At 44.1% G+C, this 21,666-nt stretch overlaps 2 long non-coding RNA genes across 2 annotated transcripts in view; one reads left to right on the forward strand and one right to left on the reverse strand.

Moving 5' to 3' along the window:
• Positions 1 to 21,666, reverse strand: part of LOC138846305 (uncharacterized) — a 561,128-nt gene that overhangs the window by 336,994 nt on the left and 202,468 nt on the right. The window lies entirely within an intron of this gene.
• LOC138846306 (uncharacterized) overlaps positions 1 to 21,666 on the forward strand; it is a 49,578-nt gene that overhangs the window by 18,186 nt on the left and 9,726 nt on the right. The window contains exons 2-3 of the long non-coding RNA XR_011383775.1: positions 16,084 to 16,184; positions 19,299 to 19,347. This is a non-coding gene — a long non-coding RNA (uncharacterized lncRNA). The remainder of the gene's footprint in view (positions 1 to 16,083; positions 16,185 to 19,298; positions 19,348 to 21,666) is intronic.

Genomic DNA, 21,666 nt, shown 5'->3' on the forward strand with positions numbered 1-21,666 from the left:
AGGAATGAGGTCTCCTGCATTTTTATGATGGGGCTTTTGACATGTGAACTCTCTTTGAACATCAGTGGTGGATACAGAACATGAGATTTATAATATTTGTCTCAAGACTTCAAGCCAGACAGACCTGTGAGAGATTCTGTCCACTGTGGAGACTGCTTTTTTACTTGGTTTCTTTCAGGAGCAGAATAACCACCGTGGGAGAAAGTGAAATTGATATTTCTTTAATACACATCTCTCCATGCTATATGAGGTGTATCTACTCATGGAATATTCCATTACTTAAATACATGCTTGTCATTTATTTTCATCATCCTGGATTTCTGAGGAGTCTTTTCTGTCTATATTTCCATTACCAAATTTCTGCCAATAATAGTTTCTTTCAGTGGAAATACTATTTGTGGTACAAAAATAATGCAAGGTTGTATTTACTATTGAGATCAAGAGAATATCCAGTGTGAGGATGGTGCAATCATAATTGCCATGCAGGAACAACTGATGTATTACTTGGAGTAAAGTTGCTATAATATAACAAATATGTAAAAAGCAGAGGGAAACACCAAAACTTACCTCTATAAAGCAAAGATGTATAATATAAGTGTTATATATGAATTGTTCTCATATGTAAATCACTAATTCATTTCAAATTCTTCAATAATTCCTCTCTCAGGAATGGTGGGATCCTTTAAAATTCTTTCTGATTTCTGACAAGTACCTTTTTCATCGTGCACATTTTAAATTGTGCCCTATACTCAGTTGTTGTAGAAGAATGTTAGTTTAAGAAGAAAAAGATGGATGTCTCCCTAACCTTGATGAACGACTTGATTACCCCCATCAGTTACATTTGTTTGCATGGGATGTGCCAGCAAAGGTAACTTCTCACTAGTTGGTGCTTATACATGGTAACAGATTTTTAGTGAAGTCCTAAGGTTTCTCCATGTACAACATCATGGAAATCATGGATAATGTGACTTCCACTTTTCCAATTTTGGTGCCATTTATTTCTTTCTTCTCCCTAATTGCTCTTGCTAAAACCCCCAGTACTATATTCAATAAGATTGGTGAAAGTGGACATCTTTGTCTTGTTCAAGATCTGGATAGAAATTCTTTTAGCTTTTCCTCATTCAGTATGAGATTGGCTGTTTTTTGTCATATATAGCCTTTATAATTTTTGTAAAGATTTTATTTATTTATTTGAGAGGTAGAGTTATAACAGACAGAGGGAGAGACAGAAAGTTAGTTCTATCATCTACTGGTTCATCTCCCAAATGGCCACAATGGCCAGAGCTGGGTGGTTCCAAATCCAGGAACCAGGAGCTTCTCTGGGTCTTCCATGTGGGTGCAGGGGCCCAAGTACTTGGGCCTTCTTCCAGGATGGGGAGGAGAGATGAGCAATGTGGTTTCCTTTTAAAGTCCTGCAGTTGCTCAGACACCAGTCAGCTTCCCAGACTAAAGTATATGTCATTGGGTGGGTGTGGAATTCCCTCTCTGCTAAAGCTGCGAGTAGCAGTCATTTTTTTCTACCTTGATTTGGTAAGATGGAGGCAGAGGCTCAGAGTGAGCAGCTGGTTGCACTGCATGACAGACCACAACTGTGTTGCTGCCTTCTCTCCTCTTGCCCTATAGAATCTTCATTGTTTTGTCACTTCCCCACCAAAAACACCTGCCCCTGGAAATGTGGTCCTTCCTTTGTTCTTTTTATAACCCAGAGCAGCTGAAGTCAGCACGGCTATGCCCTATTTAGACATCTTGGATCTCCATCTGAATGCATTTCTGCCATGTTGTTTTGATTACTACAACTTTGAAAAAATGTTCAACATCTCTGCTTAAAAATGCACATTTAAACCACATTGTGATATTCCCTCCCATGTTAGATTGGCTATTATCAGAAAGATGAGAGATAACAGGTGTTGGTCAGAATGTGGAGAAAAATGAACCCCTACACACTCTTGGTGGTATATGTGAGGATAGCCATTTTGTTGTATAGCATGAATATTACTCAAAAAATTGAAGATAGAAAACCATACAATCTAGCAATCCCACTATAGGGAACACCCTCAAAGGAAATTAAATCCTGATGTTGAAGGGATATTTGCACTCACATGCTTATTGCTGAATTATTCACAACAGCTAAGAAACAATATACCAGTCCATCAGTGGTTGAAAGGATATTTAAAGGGATATATGTTTATATTCAGCTTTTAAAATTTGAGACAACATGGATGAACCAAAATGACACCAGGGTAAATGATACAGACCAGGGATAGAGTAACGAATATCATCTCTCTCACTTATGTAAGAAATCTAAAAAATCCAGTCTCATGGAAGGGTAGTGGCTCAATCAAGGGAAGTGGTGGGAAGGGAAAAGGGAGACATGAGTCATTTGGTATCAAGTTACAGTCAGATAGGAGGAATAAGTTCTGATGCTCTACCACATAGCAAGTTGACTATAGTAAACAGTAATGAATTGGCCAAAAGAGAGGATTTCAAGTGCCCTCACCATATACCTCACCATATACCATATACCACAGTTGTTAACATACCTATTAGCTCAGGTATATGTGAGGGCATTTGGTATGTTAACAACTGTGACTCAAGAAGTATACATATTATGTACTTCATATATATATATATATATATATATATATATATATGGGTTTAGGAGCATATAATACTTCCCATCATAACCTCCATTCTTGCACACCCTCCTAACCACCTTCCTCCTTCTGTCTTTATTTTTCTTTTAATTTTTATAATGACATACTTTCAGTTTATTTTATAATCATAAGGTTAACCCTCAACTAAGTAAAGAATTCAAGAATCTATAAGAAGAAATAAACATTGTTGAGCAACAGTAGAGAAAAGGGATATAAACAATCATCAAATCTCAAAATGACAGTTTTGCTAATATACATTATGTTTTTGGTACTGTTTGATCTACCACAGATTAGGGAATACATATGATATTTGTCTTCTTGAGACTAGCTTATTTCACTAAGTATAATGGTTTCCAGTTGCATCAATTTTTTTACAGCTGAGTAGTGTTCCATAGTGTGTGTGTGTGTGTGTGTGTGTGTATTTAGTCATTGGTGTTGGACGTCTGGGTTGATTTCATATCTTTGCTATGGTGACTTGAGTTGCAATATACATGGAAGTAAAGATAACACATTTATATGCTGATTTTATTTCATTTGCATAAATTCCCAGGATTGGATGGCTGTCATATAGTATATCTATTTTCAGCTTTCTGAGGAATCTCCATATTGTCTTCCACAATGGCTGAATTAGTTTGCCTTCCCACCAACAGTCAATAATAGTACCTTTTTCCTCCATATCCTCACTAGCATTATTGGTTTTTGATTTATATGTGAAAGCAATTTTAACTGGGGAGAGGTGAAACCTCATTGTGATTTTTATTTTCATTTCCTTGATGGCTGGCATGCACAATTTTTATGACAAAGGGAGAAAGAGCTTGAATTTTTGAAATGATATTTCAGAACCACATTGTTTCTAAAAGCAGTGCTTTTACAGCAGTTTCCTTTTATGTCCAGATAGTGGAAGTAGCTGTATTATGATGAGGTCTGCCACAAAGCTGTCAAAGACCTAGATGCTCTGGACAACAAATGGAAAACACAGTGTGTAAAGAGATTTGAGATATAATCATATGTGGGTGTTAGATTTTTCAATTATTATGTTCCAAATGAAAGTTTAGAACACTCATGTCTGGAACCCTGCATCTCACATAGTTCTAGGAATTGTTGACCTAGACTATTTGATTGGTGAATGTCTGAATGACTGTTTTTAAATAAAATCCAGCATTTATGTAGCTGTCAGGTTTTTCATCAAATGCCTACATGTCTAGTTTTAAAAACACTGGATTAGATGACAAGGCAATGAAAATCAAGAGGAAAATTCTCCAGTCAAGTACTTGAGACTAGAGTGGTGGCCCTTTGGTAGTAGAGTTCCTGGCATGGTAGTATATGGCCTACAGTCATATAAATTTAAATTTATTTTATTTTAATTTTATTTTATTTAAAATTTATTTTATTTAAATGTGTAAGGTCCTCATGCTAATACCTCTCTATATCAGTTATCAAGATATATGGTGATGTGTCGGTATTGGAGAATTCATAACAGTGTTCTTTGTTTAAAAAATACAAACTGAGGCATGGAATGTCAGACCAACAGCCTTGCAAGGCTTCTGAGGAATCTTTCACATTATTTTTTTTCCATTTGCTGAATTTATTTAAACAAATCAATTTAGAAATACCATAAAATTAAACAAAACTTCTGACATGTAAACAAACTGGCATGTTCCTGAAACAGATGCTAACGCCTAATAAAAGTTAGCCCTTGTTAGGAAAGCTGTCCATTAATAAGGTCAGTCTTCAGCAAAACTAAAACCATTCTGTTTCCTTAGCTTTCCTAGTCTGACAATGCAATACCATCAAACCACAAAGACAATGCTGGATGGACAGATCAGTAGCATTGTTTACAGCTGTTAAACAAGTTCATTCTTGGTGCCACATAAAAACAGATCAGCCAATCACATCAAATAAAACATGACTTTTTTCTTTCTCACAAGTCACTAAGTGGTGTTAATTATGGTCCTTGTCAATCACTTTTGGTAAAGGCCATTTACAGTGTAAATAATTTAAACCATTAAATCATTTACAGTGTACATGGCTGACCATGTGTGTGAATGACTTCAATTTTAAAGTAAAAAATTACCAGCAACTAAAAGCTGATGCTGTAAGAAAAGGAATTGCTAGGGAAAGGAAAATGTGAGCTGAATTTTACCTGAAAGTTTTCAAGGCATAAACAAGAGCTTGTGAGTCTGAACCTTAAATGTATATAAAAGAATACAATAGTTTTCCTTTATTAATTTAAAATATACTGTACTTTGAATGATTCAAGTAATGCAAGACTATCAGAAATAACTTCATAAGCCATACAAATGTCAATTTTCAATGTCTGAATTAAGAACATTTTAAAAATTGTAGACTGAATCATGACAGTTTAGTTAAATAAATGATAAATGATTTTTTATTTGCACTTATGATTCTTTTAATACAAATTGCTACCAACAAATATGTAAAGATATGTCAGATTATGCATTTAAACAAAGCACTTTGATTTAAGCATAAAATAGATCCAAAAGGTGCAAGTTTGTGCATAAGATCCCAGGAGTTGCCTGCTAACTTGAAGACAATCCTTTCTCTAATCAGAATCCATTATTCCTCAGCTGCAGATGAGATAGGGCACCATCTGTTGTAAACAGGGCACTGTTGTAAAGCCAGGATAATAGTCTTAAATTAAGATCGTTCTCACTCAATGCAAAGACTGTCCCAAGTGTCTTCCAACACTATGTAGAATATTCTGCTGATCTCTTAATTTCATAAATTAACTTTTCTTTGATTCCATTTTTATGGTGGTTGCTTTCAGTTTTGTTTTAAAAATTGGTTTAAGTTTATAGAAAACTCTGGACATGTCCACAAATTATTGCATAGACAGCATAATCGTCAAGACAGTGTTTGCAAACTCATGTCCAATATAGGGAAAGAAAAAACACTCATGTTTCCCATCTGGCTTTTTTCTTCTTTTTTATTTATTTGGGAGATTTCCGTTAGTTCCAGACTTGGTCTGGGAAGGAGGCACACTAGTTTCCTTCCTATTTTACTTCGATGTATGTCTCTGATAGCATTGGCAGCACTTGGGAAGAGCTCTTGCAGGAATCGTTTTCTGATAAGCTAACAGTGACTCGGTAGAAACAGCAGGTGGAAAGGTCTCGATGGGCTGACTATTTTTGATGAGTACTTCAGGTGCTTACGGTCTTCAGTGGGAACTGTGATGATATTTTCTATCCCAGGAGTAGTTGAATCCATTGAATCAGAATCAGTCAGCACTTTATCACGTTATGCTGCTGTCATTTCTCTCTGTGACTAATTTTAGTTTCCCAGGCTCCTTCATCAACTTCCTTTCCATCATTGTAAGAACTGTCTTGCACTGCTTCAGCATCTGACTTTGATTTCTTCTTATTTTTCTTGTCTGTCTCTTCGTGGCTGTTTTGCTGTTCCACTTAGAGGAGTTCTAACAACTTCATCCTCAGCCACTTCAACAGTCCGTCCACTTGGTCTGGGATTCTCGGGCAGTTTCTTCCGGTTCTTCTTGTGCTCCTCACTTTTGAGGTTCTTCAGCAAGGCTAGGTCGTCAGGGGCCGAGGCTGGCCGGGCCACCACCTCCTGCATTTCTTGCCGGTGCCGGTGCAAGCCTCGGCCCAGCCTTAGCCCAGCAGGAAGAGCAGCAGCAGCCCAAGTGCGCCCATGCACCACCAGGATCACCCAGCCCAGGTACTGCTTCAGCTCCAGGCCCAGGTCGAGGCCCAGCTCGGTGCTCAGAAAGCCTAGGATGGCCAAGAGCATTTCCTGCAGCCGGTTCCGGGCCCTCTAAGGCCTGCTGGGCCAGCTTGTCCTGTCAGCTCCATGCAGTTGTCTTCCCTCCCAGCAGAGGGACTTGCAGGATCACGCTGGGGCATAGAGACGCCATTTAAGAGTTGGGAAAGCTAGGGGGCTGAGCTGCATATCCTAAGCCCAAAGGCATCGCGGCCACTCCTTGTGCCGGAGCCGGGGATCGGCAGAGGGGGCACCCAGTTCTCCCCTAATCAGCCTCAATCCGCCAGGAGGAGAGGGGCAGGCAGGAGTGAGCATCTCCAGTGCCAGCCGCTAATGGGTCTCGGTGCCAGCCCCAGGCCCCGCTGTCTTCCCTTGGTGCAACAACTGGAATCTATCACTTTATAAAGGCCTGGTCAGGGGTTCCACTATGGCAGAATAGGGAGGGAGTTTACTGATCTGGTCCAGGAGATAATTTAATAAAAGTGGAGATATTGTAGTCTCAGGGAAGAGTTTGGGGAAACGGCAGAGGAAACTCTCCGTAATTAGAGGGACACGGTGGACCTATGTGGAGAGCACGGGTTCCCACGGCTCGGGACTCTAATAGCAGAGAGCCTCCACCAGCGCTGGAAAGTGAGGCTCCCTGTTCTCCACACGGAAGCCACCCTATGCCATGTTCAAAGTGGTCTTCTTGCTGGGTACTTCAACAGCTGCCTCAACCCTATCATCTACCTGTGCTCCAGTACGTTCAGGCGCACCTTTGTGCGCATCCTCGGGTGCCAGTGCCGCCGCCGCCAAGGCCATCTGCGCCTGGGCAGAGGCGCCTACACCTACCAGCTGTGGACACGTGGCAGCTCGCTGGAGCGCTGACAGTCGTGCAAGGACTCGCTGGATTACAGCAGCAGCTGCCTGAGCGGCAGCGAGTGGACCCTGCCCTCGGCCTTGGGGAGCCCGTGCTACCTGGGCCGTTGTGCGCAGCCACCGGTGGAGCTGTTCCCTTACCTGAGTGGAAGGTGTCCGGCACCCTGCTGAGCCTGTCCTTGTTCGAGCCCGCAGGCTGCAGCGGCTGCCAGGACTCGGGCCAGCTCTTCACCTTCGAGCTCCTGGCCGACCCCGAGAGCCCCAGGACCGACGAGGGCTCCAGCAATGGCGGCTGCGAGTCTGCAGCCAACGTGGCCAGCAGGCAGCTGGCTTCAGAAGCAACATGCCCCCTGACGCCCAGGCACTTCTAGGGGCCCCCTGCATACAGCTTCCTTTCCCAGGGGGAGGTGATCCTGTTTGGGGGGAGGGCAGATGGAGGGGAGAGGGCAGTGTATGAGCCAGGGGGCCTCTGGGTTTGGGGGGTGCGGGGAGAGGGACAGTTGCTTTTCTGGCTGGGGCATGGGTGCCAGGTACAGGGCCGAGAGCTGAGCAGAGCATGCTGAGAGCCCGGGGGCACCGATGTCTACTTGCTCTCTCTCTCTCTCTCTCTCTCTCTGGTACATAGAAAAGAGTCCCTTGCTACATGTGTTTAACCGTGGTTACATATGTGTGTGTCTGTGCAGTGTGCGTGTGGCCATGCTTGTGAGCATGTGAGGGCGGGCGCCCGTGCAAGTTCTGGCAGAGTGAGTGTGCACCCAGGTGGTGGGTGGGCGCTGTTGTGTCTCCTGACTCCATATCTCTCCAGCCCGTCCTTTTTCTTCACTGAATTGATAGCAGTTCAGGGGGCTGGAAAAAAAAAAACATTAAAGATCATTTCCCCTGAAAAAAAAATTTTAAAAAGGCCTGGTCAATGGATGAGACTTACACAGGAGCAGTGTGACCCTTGAAGTTATTAGTTTCTACTCATTGGGTAAAGTTATCTGGAAAATGTCAAAGAATAACAATAAATTAACTGAAGAAAGACCCGAGAAGGTGTGCATCAGGACTGTTCACACACTGACCAGAAGCAGAGGCTAATCCAAGGCAGGGATGAACTTCAGACCCAGGACTGGCCTGCTCATGAGGCCCAGGACAACCCATGTTAGCCATCTTGGGCATGGCTCCATGAACTACTCTGATAGGACAAATCACTCAAGATTTTGCAGGTTCTTGAAGTTGCTAGTTCTAACGTAGGACTGAGAGCTCCAGGATTATCCCTCTTCACACAAGCCGCTGACAGCAGTGCTGATAAACAAGGTGTTTGCCTGAAGAAGTAATCAACTTGACCAAGAGATATTTCAAAAATAGCAAAGGCACTGTTTTATGGCACCGCCCAACAAGGTTCAAAAAAGAAAAAGACTGTGTCTACCTGAAAATGTTATCAGATATTGGATAACATCAGATATTGGATATTGTCTGCATCTACAGGATGGGTTATCAAGAAGGGGAGACAGAACTCCTGAGGAGTGTCTGCTTCTTCAGGGGAGACTCAGTTTAACCTTAGGGCCTTATAACTGAGTCAGCCCCACCACTGGGGTAATCTCCCTTACTTAAATAAAGTCAATTGATTATGGACTTTGATCATATCTACAAAAGACTGTCACAGCAACCTACATTAGTGTTTTACTGAATAACTGGAGACTGGAACCAATCAAGATAACCCATAAATAAAAGGGACCATCACCAAAATTTCTGTTCATTCCACTTCTCTTCTCAGATGAACACTGCTGCAACAAACCCTTAATGAAAAGTTCTATGTCTTTGTCCTCAACTGAGCAAGGTTTTTTCCATGGGTGAATTTTATTTAGAAAGGTTCTGTATGACAACATTATTCACATTTGACATTTTCCTCCAGTTAAAAGCAATTTATAATTCAAATGAATTTACAGATTCAAAGTAATCCCAATCAAAGTTTCAAAAAAAGTTCAGATTTGAAACAAATGACCCTAAAATTCATATGAATCACAAAAAAACCCCGAATAGCTAAAGCAATTCTAAATAATAAAAATAAAGCTGGTGGCATCACTATACCAGATTTCGAGACATATTATATCTTTAGGGCAGTTATAATCAAAACAGCTTGGTACTGGCACAAGAAAAGAAATGTGGACAAATGGAACATACTAGTAACTCCAGAAATTAATTCACACATTTACAATCAAGTAAACTTTAACAAACTAAAATCACTCCTGGGAGTGTCTTTGGGTGTTGGGGAAATTGGATCTCTGCATGCAGAAAGATGAAAGAAGACCCTTCCCTTACATCTTATACAAAAGTCAACTCACAACTGAACAAGGATCTACATCTAAGACCTGCTGCCATCAAATTACCAGAGGAAAGGTTAGGGGGAAACACTGAAAGACATTGCACAGGTAAAGACTTCATGAACAAGACCCTGGAAGCATAGGCAATAATGGCAAAAATACACAAATGGGGTTACATCAAGCTAAGAAGCTTCCACACAGCAAAGGAAATGCTCAACAAAATAAAGAGGCCACCAACAGACTTGGAAAAAAATATTCACAAACCATACATCTGATAAAAGGCTAATATCCAGCATATATAAGGAGCTCAAAAAATCAACAATAAAACAAATAATCTAGTTAAGAAATAAGGATATGAACAGGCATTTTTCAAAGGGTGAAATACAAATGGCCTATAGGCATAAGATGCTCAGGATCACTAGGCATCAGGAAAATGCAAAGAAAAACTACCATGAGGTTTCACCTTACCCCAAAGGAAATTCTGGTGTGGGACTGACTGGCCAGAGTATCCAGGGCAACAGACAACCACAAAGGACTGTGTCCCAGCAGAGAGCCTTGGGGGTCAGGAATGCCTCACCATCCAAGACCATCAGGAATGTTAACCAGCAAGTGCTTTTGTTGAGAGACAAAGGCCCTGAGCCAGAAGGGCAGTGCCTGCCTTGCCCACAGTCCACAGTGTGGCACTCACCTTCTGAGAGCCTAGGCTGCTATGAGAGGCCTAAGAAAGGTTTCCAAGTGCAGAAATTACCTCAGATGGTCTGCAATGACACGAGGATTCCCCAGTCTGTTGTCTCTCGAAATAGCAAATCCATTATGTCATAGTTAAGATACAAGCAGAACAATCAAAAAGTGAGATTAATTTTACAGCTATTTCAGAATCATTCCTTCTGTGTTAAACATGAATGATAATATATTTCATTCCCTTACATAACACGAAGTCAGGAGAAAGAACTTCAGTGAAGCATAAATTTCTAAAAAAGGAGTTATGGTACTCAAAATATAACAGCTTAAGTGAGAAGAGAAAGAATCTAAGTTCAGACAGGGCCTGTGGACTGGTCCTCACTCAGCATGATCAGCTGTTTCCATCCTGGAGGGAATAGTTCAGCAAGAGGAGCTGGACCCTCTTCCTCTCTTGCTGAGATGTGTCTCTATGTTCAGATTGATTTCTTTGCATGCCATATGTTCACTCCCTAGTCAGAGGAGAGTAAGAACAGGCTCTCACAGGCATTCTTGTTTCATAAACCACCAGAGTGCCTTCTCCACTTGTTGAAATGTTTGAGGCAGGAGATCCCTTAGGGGCTAACTAGGATCAGTACAAAGATAAGGTTCTGTGAGCCCATGAAACACTTGCTCAGCTGACCTTGTGGAAGACATTATGGCCAAGCAATGGCATAGGCTGAAAACATAAGGAGGCTTGAGTAACATTTGGAAAAAGTCACAGGTGCCAAATCCCTGGTGGATTAGGAAGGGAAGCTGAGGATGCTTGGAGACAGGCTCCCGGCCTTTTCTTTGTAATAAACTGGACTGTTTTTCTGATATAAAACTCTAAATGTACATGATAGAAAGTATGGAAAACACATTGAACTGAAGAAGAAAATGAAAGAATAGTATGGAAAAAAATCAGGATTAAAAACAAACTAGGAAAGGGAGAAATGGAAATCAAGGGCATGCACACACACATATACATGTGCACACACATATATACATGCACACACACACATGCATGTGTGCATATGCATGCATACACGCACAGATGTATACACACATGCAAAAACACACATACACATAGGCACATGCACACAAATGCATGTGTGCATATGTATACATGCATGCACAGATGCATACACACATGCAAAACACACATACACGCACACATGCACATGTACACATGCATGTGTACATACACATGTGTGTTCATGTACATGCATGCACGTGTGCACATACACGGACACATGCACAGACATATATGCACATGTGTGTGCATGCACATGCATGCATGCACATATACACACGCACACATGCAAAAACACATACACATGCACACATACACATGGACACATGTACACATACACACGTGTGTGGTGCACACATGCATGCACACATATATGCACATACACACATGCACAGGCATACACATGTATACATATACATGTGCATGCACACATATACATGCATACACACATATACACATGCACACAAGTGCACACACATACATATATGCACATACATGCACACACACACATCTTCCCATTCCCTCCCACCACCATGACCTTATCTTATTGATTATGGATTGATCCATATTTGAGGTGCACATTATCAAGACTAAACCCTGATGCTCACTGAACTATGTAGCCGTACATGAATACTTCCCATGTCTCACACAATGTTTTGTTTTTCTGGAAGTTAATCATCATTGCTGTTGTTCACTAGTTTGCTTAATTGTGTCTTTATTGCTAGCTCATTATGTAGCTCTCATCTAAGTGGGTAGATGTCCTCTCCGTGTATCCAGACACACTTTCTATCAGTGTCATCTCTCCTGGTCATCCTCCCCCTGCTCTAACCTGCTCTGGTTGCACTGAAGATCTGGCCATCAGCAGCTGCCCAGGAATCTCCCAGCAGCTCCTTCCCAGGGGAACCCCTTTGCCATACTCTTATGGAAGCCTGCTTCCCACTTTCATGAACTTCCCCTTTTTTATTTTCTATTTTCTTCTGGTGGGAAACATTCTTGAGAAAGCATTCACAGGAGATCTGGAAAGGTCTTTGTTCTGTCTTCTCTTAAAAATTTGGCTGTGCATGGCATGAGAGATGGGGCATCTTTTTCTTTGGAATTTCCAGAGCCTTGTTCTGTGGTCTTCCAGCTGTCCATGGGGCTCCTGAGCAACTGGCCACTATGATGGGCTTCCATCCTTTGAAACCTGACTGGACTGTCAGACCTCCTGGGCTGGGCTCTGCCATTTGCCTCATTTGCTCTAAATCATGGAAAATCATCTCAATCTTATCTTCCAGCTGTTCTTTGGAGTGTTTTGCTTTTCTATTATGTCTTTATTTCCCAATAGGATTTTTTTGTTTTGTCCTTTAAATGTTCTCCCTTCCCCAATAATTTATTAGAAAAGTTTCTAAATATATAGAGGTAATTTTTTAACTTTTATTTAATGAATATAAATTTCCAAAGTACAGCTTATGGATTACAGTGGCTTCCCCCCCATAACGTACCTCCCACCCGCAACCCCCCCCCCTTTCCCACTTCCTCTTCCCTTCCATTCACATCAAGATTCATTTTTGATTCTCTTTATATACAGAAAATCAGTTTAGCATACATTAAGTAAAGATTTCAACAGTTTGCTCCCACACAGAAACATAAAGTGAAAAATACTGTTTGAGTACTAGTTATAGCATTAAACCTCAATTTTCCAGTAAACACTATATTGAGTGTTTGTTTGAAGCAGAGAGACAGAGACAGGAAGAGAAAGAGAAAGGTCCCCAAAAGCTTGATGCCCCAGCTGGGGTTGGGCTGGGGTGAAGCTGGGACCCAGAAAGTCAATCCAGGTCTCCTACATTGGTAGCAGGAACCCAATGACTTGAGTCATCACCACTGCCTCCTAGGGTCTCATTGGCAACAAGCCAGAATCAGGAACCAGAGCCAGAAATCAAACATGGGTGGAATATGGGTAGCTCAACTGGTGGCTCCACCAGTAGACTAAGCACCTGCCCCTTGAGTGTTCTCTGTATAGCTTTCTATGGATGCACTGTCTATTCAAAGAAATACCAATATTTCAAGAGGGTTTTTTTTATGCTTTCTTCTGTCTACATAACCTTTGCTGGTCTGACTTCATGGTTTGAGGCATTTTGGACCTTGTCCTTCATCTTTTTTTTCAGGTTTATATATTTATTTGAAAGAGTTACTCAGAGAGAGGAGAGGCAGAGAGAGAGAGAAAGAGAGAGAGATAGTCTTCCATCCACTGGTTCACTCCCCATTTGGCTGCAATGGCTGCAGCTGCACTGATCCAAAAATAGGTGCCAGGAACATCTTGATCTCCCATGCAGGTACAGGGGCCCAAGGACTTGGGCCATCTTCTACTGCTTTCCCAGGCCACAGCAGAGAGCTGGATTGGAAGTGGAGCAGCCAGGACTCGAACTGGTGCCCATATGGGATGCTGGCACTGTAGACAGTGCCTTTACTCACTACGTGATGGCACCGGCCCCTTCTCTGTCTTACCCTTCTCATTTTGTTGCCAGGGCCAGAGATGGGCACAGTGGACAAGACACAGAGGGTTGCAGTGGGTGGAGGAAGTGGAGGTACAACTGTGCTTGTGTTAATTCTTTAATAATTCCTCTCTTTTTCAAACCTTTTGAGATAATTACAGATGCATGGGACGTCACAAAATACTACACGGAGGTTTCCTTCACCCTTCGTTTTTTCTCCCTCAACAGATACATCTTATGTGATTATTGTGTGTTGCCCAAACTGAGAAATTCCCATTGCTATACTGTGTATGTGTAATGTTGTGACACTGACACAGGCAGATTCCTGCAGCCACCACTAAAATTAAGATCCTAAATTGTGGGGCTGGCGCCGTGTCTCACTTGGTTAATCCTCTGCCTGCAGCACTGGCATCCCATATGGGCGCTGGGTTATAGTCCTGGTTGCTCCTCTTCCAGTCCAGCTCTCTGCTGTGGCCCGGAAGGGCAGTGGAGGATGGCCCAAGTGCTTGGGCCACTGCACCCACATGGGAGACCAGGAAGAAGCACCTGGCTCCTGGCTTCGGATTGGTGCAGCACGGGCTGTAGTGGCCATTTGGTGGTGAACCAACAGAAGGAAGACCTTGCTCTCTGTCTGTCTCTGTCTCTCTCACTGTCAAATAAAAAAAAGATCCTAAATTGTTCCATCATCTCCACTGAGGCACCTCTTCATTGTCACATCCACCCCCCCACCATAGCTAACTCCTTACACATATTTTCACTTCCTACCATTTTGCTGTTTTTAAATATTATATACATTGAATCATACAGTATATCTTTGTGAGTTTTTTTGGGCCTCAATGTAGTGCTTTTGAGATCCATTCAGGTTGTCACACATAGAAGTAGTTCATTCACTTCTTTTTATTGTTGAATACTAGTTCAGGTATGGGCCATCTTCCACTGCCTTCTCAGGTCAGTAGCAGGGAGCTGGATTGGAAGCAGAGAAGCCAGGACTTGAACTGGTGCCCATATGGGATGCCAGCATGGCAGGCAGTGTCTTAACCCAATGCAGCACAACACAGACCTCTACCATTAACTTACTGAAGGACATTTTGGTTGTTTCTGATTGGGGGATACTACAAAATGCTATGGTTTATTAGGCTTTGTCCCCTAAAAGTTCATGTGCTGGAAGCTTGGTTTCCAATGTGCTGATGTTAAGAGATGGTGGGATCTTTAAGAGATGCGTGTGGGAGGTGGTTAGCTGCTTCCTCTCCAGATGCTCCTACTCCTGCAATGCCTCCCAAGATCATGGCTGAGCAGGACGGCACTGTGGTATAGCAGGTAAAGCTGCCACCTGCAGTGCTGGCATCACAAATGGGTGCCAGTTTGAATCCTGGCTGCTCCACTTCCAATCCTGCTCTCTGTAGAAGATGGCCCAAATGCTTGGGCCCCTGCACCCACATGGGAGGCACAGATGAAGCTCTAGGCTTCAAATCAGCCCAGCTCCAGCTGTTGCAGCCATCTGGGGAGTGAACCAGCAGATGGAAGACCTCTCTCTCTGTCTCTGCCTCTGTAACTCCGCCTTTCAAATAAAATAATCAAATCCTAAAAAAAAAAAAAATCGAAAACAAAAAAAGTCTCATGGCTGAGGCTGGTGCCCACGCCCTTGAACCTCCAGAACCGCAAGCAAAAACCAAACCTCTTTTCTTTATAAAGTACCCAGTCTCAGATATTCTGTTACAGTAATGGAAAATAGACTGATAACCCTTTAAATAAAGCCATGTGAACATTCACATGGAGGTTTTGTGTGGAATAACTCTTCATTTTTCTAGGATAAGTGTCCAGAGGTGCAGTTCCTGGGTTGTATGGTGTATGCTCATTTTTTCCTAAAACATTTCTTGAAATATAATTCATATTCCATACAATTAACTCACTTAAAGCATATAGTTTATTTTTATTAAGATTATTCTTTCCTTTTTTTAAAAAAAAGATTTATTTATTTGAATGACAGAGTTACAGAGAAGCAGAGGCTGAGAGAGAGTCTTCCATCCACTGATTCACTCCCCAAATGGCCCAAAGCCAGGAGCCAGATTTTTCCAGGTCTCCCACGTGGGTGCAGGGGCCCAAGCACTTGGACCATCTTCTACTGCTTTCCCAGGCCACAGCAGAGAGCTGGATCAGAAGTGGAGCAGCTGGGACTCGAACCAACACACATATGGGATGCCGGCGCTTCAGGCAGCGGCTTTTCCTGATTCGCCACATTGCTGACATTAAAGCATAGAATTTCATAACTTTAGTATAATTTTTCCCCTACCTGAAAATCAGATTGACAGAGATCTTGGTTCATTCCCTAGGGACTTCAGAAGGACCAGGAAGGCAGTTCAGGTTGTGGAGGGTGAGCAAGAAAAAGTCCGCCCAAGCCCTTCGGTTTCACCCCGCACCCTCTGAGCGCCAGGTGAGGACGGACTGTGGGCTTCGCGAGCCACTTGGGGTATAAATCGGTTCTTGGGAGAGAGCTGCGGGCTGGGAAACATCCTTGAACAACCGCAGCTCGGGCACAGCGTCAACCAGCGAGCTTTCCCCGATGCTCTCGCCCCGCCGCCTCTCCCGCTCCCCGCACGCGGGCTGCCTGGCGCCCCACACCCCTGCTGGCGTCCGCGCCGCCTGCACCTGGCCGGCTCTTGGCAGGGTGGTGGCCCGAGGCCAGGATGTATTCCCCGCCTTCCCTGACGCTGGCTTCTGCTCTCCCGTTTGTGGCTGCGCATGCTTCCCCGCGGAGCTCAGAGCCCTGGGAAACGGAGCAGCCTCCGGAAAGTTCGCGAAGCCCAAGAGGAGCAGGACATCCCCTCCCCTGGCCACATGGAACTGTGGCTCTGCAAGGAAAAAGCCATTTTCCCGACGAGTCACTGGGATTGGGGGGTTGGCAGGTAGTGCACTTAGCCCATGCTTATTTTCTGGAGAAACTGCCTCACCTCCAGGGTCTCCATTTCCTCGTGAGCAAATGAGGGGTTAAGAACGGGGTCTGGGGCTTGCGCTGTGGCCTAGCAGATAAAGCCTTTGCTTGCAGTGCCAGCATCCCATATGGACACTGGTTCCATTCCTGGCTGCTCCTCTTCTGATCCAGCTCTCTGCTATGGCCTGGGAAGGCAGTGGAAGTCCTTGGCCTCTCTACCTGCATGAGAGACCAGGAAGAAGATCCTGGCTTTGGATCAGCTCAGCTCTGGCCTTTGCAGCCATTTGGAAAGTGAACCACCAGCAATGGAAGACTCACCTACCTCCCTACTTCCCTATCTCCTCCCTCTGTCTCTCCCTCCCTGTAACTGCCTTTCAAATAAATACACACACACACACACACACACACACACATATACGTACACTCCCCTCCACAACCGCAGGGCAGAGGAAATCCACAGCATATGAGCCAGTGCTTGGGTCCCTTGGCACCCACGTGGGAAACCAAGATGGAGTTCCAGGCTCCTGGCCCTGGTCTGGCCCAGCCCCAGCCATTGTAGCTGTTTAGTAAACCAGGAGATGAAAGATCCCCTGACCCACCCACCCCACAACTCTGCCTTTCAAACAACAGACTCTAAAAGGACTAACTAGAATTCCTCGACTATAATAATGACAGAATTCCCTATGTATAGATGGGTTGTGTTCCTCAAGTTTGAGTCCCTTGTTGGAATACTGTTTCTGTTAGTCAGTCCTTTAAAATCTACATAGATTCCTGCTTGGTCCTCAGGAGGCAGTGATGGAGGGAGGGAAGGGACAGGACTGGAGGCAGGATGTACTGGTTCCCAGGCCAGAATGACAGTGGTGTAAAGTTCCCTTGGGAGGCAGCAGAAGCCATTATGAGTCATTCCAAAGTTGGATTTCCACTTCCTGTCACTGCCCCTTCACTTGACCTGTGCTTGGGCAGGAGCTCCAGGCAAGGGCAGAGATGGAATCTACTGTGGAGCTAAGGAAGCTCCAAGTTCAAGGGCCTTCCTTCCTTCCAAGCAGGACCCACCCAAAGCCCTAGCAATATGTTCACAGGCCACTGGCTTTTTTAAAAATTTGAAAAAGTGAGCTATTTTAATGTCAGTCGGCTGCCTACCTCCTCTGCATTTCCCCTGTTAGATGGAACTGCAGTGGCCATGGGCATTTTGGGATCCACCTAAGACCATTCAGCTAGGAATGCGCTCCATTCAGGATCTGCTCAGGTGGTACAGAGTCACCTCCACGGAGTTATCACTCACCACCCAGGTGCAGGAATACCTTCCAGGAGTACATGCTGACTCACCTACAGGTGCAAAGACAGAGTTCAAGTAAGATATAAATATGCCCACGCGGCCACCACCTGTGGCACCAGCATCCCATACCAATGCTGGTTTGAGACCCAGCTGCACCACTTCTGATCCAACTCCCTGGTAATGCTCCCTGGGGTAAAAAGTAGAAGATAGCCCAAGTCCTTGGGCCCCTGCACCCATCTGGGAGACCTGGAAGAAGCTCCTGGCTTCTGCCTGGTCCACTAATGGCTAATGAGGCCATCTGGGGAGTGAACCAGCAGATGGACAACCTCTCTCTCTCTCTCTCTCTCTCTCTCTCTCTTTCTCTGTCACTCTACCTTTCAAATAAAATAAGCAAATCTATATATGTATATATGAAAAGAAAAAATAGAAGGCAGAACTTAGCCTGAAGTAATTCTTCCAGCCATGCAAAACTATCAGCAAAAGATTCTTTCCCATACTGACGGCAGTATGTCCTGTGAGCAATCTATCCCATAATACACTATCTAATTACATGTAAATGCATCATATGTTCTTTTCTTTTTTTGATGGGAATTGTCCAAAATATAATATCAGAACTCTTATGTTTAAATTTTTGATGACTTGACAAACTACTGACACCAATGCAAAAAATAAAAAAATTATAATTCTCCATTCATAATGAGGCTTTCAAAAACAAACTGGCTAATGAGTACAGTCAGTTGGAAGAGCATATCTAGGATCAGTCATTGCATAACAAAGTTGAAGGGGCTGGTGCTATGGTGTAGCAGGTAAGGCTGCTGCCTGCAGTGCCAGCATCCCATATGGATGCCAGTTTGGGTCCCAGCTGCTCCACTCCTGATCCAGCTCTCTGCTATGGTCTGGGAAAGCAGTGGAGGATGGCCCAAGTCCTTGGGCCTCCACATGCACATGAGAGACCTGGAGGAATCTCCTGGCTCCTGGCTTCAGATCAGCAAAGTTCCAGCCAGTGTGGCCATCTGGGGAGTGAATCAGCTGATGGAAAACCTGTCTCTCTCTCTGCCTCTGCTTCTCTGTAACTCTGCCTTTCAAACAAATAAATAAATCTTTAAAGAAAAAAAAAGGAAAAAAATGGAGAAGCTCTGAAATCTTACAGCTCATAAATGAAATTTGAATCAGATTCTCCCCCAATTTGATAACAATCCTGAACATTTACATAACATTGCCCATAACAACTTGTGAACCTGGAAGAAACTACTTAAAACTATCAAATAATAAATGACAAATTTGATCTACCATGCGAAAGAGAGACTGAGTTATTTTTCTGCATTTCCTCTCAAAAACAGTAATCAAATTAGTGGCAGATGAAGAAGCAAAGAGTTTGAAGTCAAAAGAGTAAGTAAAAATGACATTCAAGTATGACAGTCATTTAATTAAACAATTAGGAGCATTTTTTGGTTTTGTGATACATATCGGTTTTTAAATTGTGTGGGTTTTGAAACTTGTGATTTTTCAAAATTTCATACCTATTTGCATATTTGTGGGCAAATGTAGTGGCACAGCAGGGTAAGCCACCACTTAGGGGTGCCCACGCCCCCTACTGGAGTGCTGATTTCAGTCCTGGCTACTCTGCTTCCAATCCAGCTTCCTCCAAATGCATCCTAGGAGGCAGCAGGTGTTGGCTTAAGTACTTGGGTCCCTGCCACCCAAGTGGGAGATCCAAATAGAGTTCCTGGCTCCTGGCTTCCAACTGCTGGCTTGACCCTGGCTGTTGCAGATATTTGGGGAGTGAAACAGGATGGAAGCTCACCCTCTCTCTTTCTCTCACTCTGTCACTCTGCCTTTCAAGTAGGTGAACATAAATAAAAATATACACATCCATTTGTCATTTGATGGGATCTTTTCCCTCTCATTGTCCCCCACCCCTGGAACCATACGATCATTGAGTCCCACAAAGCCTGGCTGACAGAAGTGCAGAATGAGCACTCAGGTGCTGCCCGGCTGTGTGCTATGCGGCCACAGCTGCTTACTCAGGCCACAGGGCCAGAGTTGAGTATTTTTAGGTCATCCGGGCTAATGAGGCTCTGAAAAATGGGCACAGGTTAGAAAAGTCACCAGAGTGGATCAAATTAAAACACCTCTTAATGGGGTCATCGTAGGTCATCAGGAACCTGGCCAGAGCCACACCTTTGCTCCCCAAAAGAACCCACAATCAGCAAGAACTTGCCATTTGCTGCCTGGGCCTGCTGCTCCATTGTTCTTTTGGGACTGATGTGTCCAGAACTCAAAAACCTGCCCGTGTCAAATGGGAAAAAACATCCTGTGTTTAAATGAGCAAATAAAAAAAGGACTTATAATAGCAAGGTGATTCGCCCCTTCAAAATGACAGGATATGAAGTGCATCTGCTGGCGCCACCTAGTGACGAAAAGCAGTAAGCGTAGCTCACCATATTCTGTCAACACTGGGAAGGTGTGCGGCTTCCCCTTCTCCCCCCTTTTCTGGAAGGGTAGAGTACTGGAGTTCACTCCATTCCACTGTCATTTGGGGCCATTAGCTTACCTGTATGAATTTGTTATTAAATCTATAGTAGGCTAATTTTTTAAAGATTTATTTATGTATTTGAAAGGCAGGGTTGCAGAGAGAGAGAGGCAGAGAGATAGAGGTAGAGAAGGAGAGAGAAAGAAAGAGAGAAAGAGGTCTTCCATCCACTGGTTCACTTCCCAAGTGGCTGCAGTGGGAGGAGTTGGGCTGATCTATTCAGGATCAGGAGCCAGGAGCTTCCTTCGGGTCTCCCATGTAAGTGCAGGGGCCCAAGCACTCATGCCATCCTCTACTGCTTTCTCAGGCCATAGCAGAGAGCTGGATCAGAAGTGGAGCAGCTGAGACTCAAACCGCTGCCTATATGGGATAGTGGCCATGCAGGTGGCAGCTTTACCCGCTACACCACAGTGCTGGCCCCCTCTCTGACTCTTATAAATAGTCAAACAATAGGTTAGGCAGAGATGAAGCAGAGACCAGGCCTATTTTAACCTCTTGAGGACACTTGTAAGAATTTTAGCAAATCACCAGCCTCGTGTGGCCGGAGGCCCACTTAAGAAGGGCTGGCCAGGTGGGGAGGGGTCAGCACAACTCTGCTGCCGCTGGCTACCCCTGCTGGATATGCTGGACTGTCCTAGCTTGTGGCTGGAACCTGCTGCCTAGACCTACTCCTCAGCTTCCCTCCTTATCAGTTTTTTTTTCCAGCCTCTGGCTAAGCCCACATCTTGCCTAGCTGCCTTCCACCTTATCTGTCTCAGCTTACTCCCTTTCTCCCTTCCTTTTTAGTTTCCCCACCACAGACCTGGTTTTTATATCTGGAACCTCTTCGTGCCAGGCAGTGCCGATCCAAAGCTGACTCATTGACAGTGTTGCTGAGACTAATCCACAGTGTTGCGGGCACTCCTGGTGCAGCCACACTGCCTGGGTTTGGATCCCAGGACTGTCATTGCTAACCATGCGGCCTTGAACAAGGAACATAGACCTGTCCTCCCCAAGGTTAGCATCGGGGCTTGGGAGGTGAATGGTAAACACTCTACGAGGGGAATCTCAATGCAGAATCCCGCTCTTGCAGGAGCACAGCGTTCAGCTGCCCTGCCCACCTCGCCCCTCCTGACAGGCAGGGCTGTGGCATCTTCTGGCACCTGGAGTAAGCTGTGGCTCCTGGCCACCCTGCA

The sequence above is a fragment of the Oryctolagus cuniculus genome, chromosome 17, assembly GCF_964237555.1.
Source record: "Oryctolagus cuniculus chromosome 17, mOryCun1.1, whole genome shotgun sequence".
In the NCBI taxonomy this organism is placed as follows: domain Eukaryota; kingdom Metazoa; phylum Chordata; class Mammalia; order Lagomorpha; family Leporidae; genus Oryctolagus; species Oryctolagus cuniculus.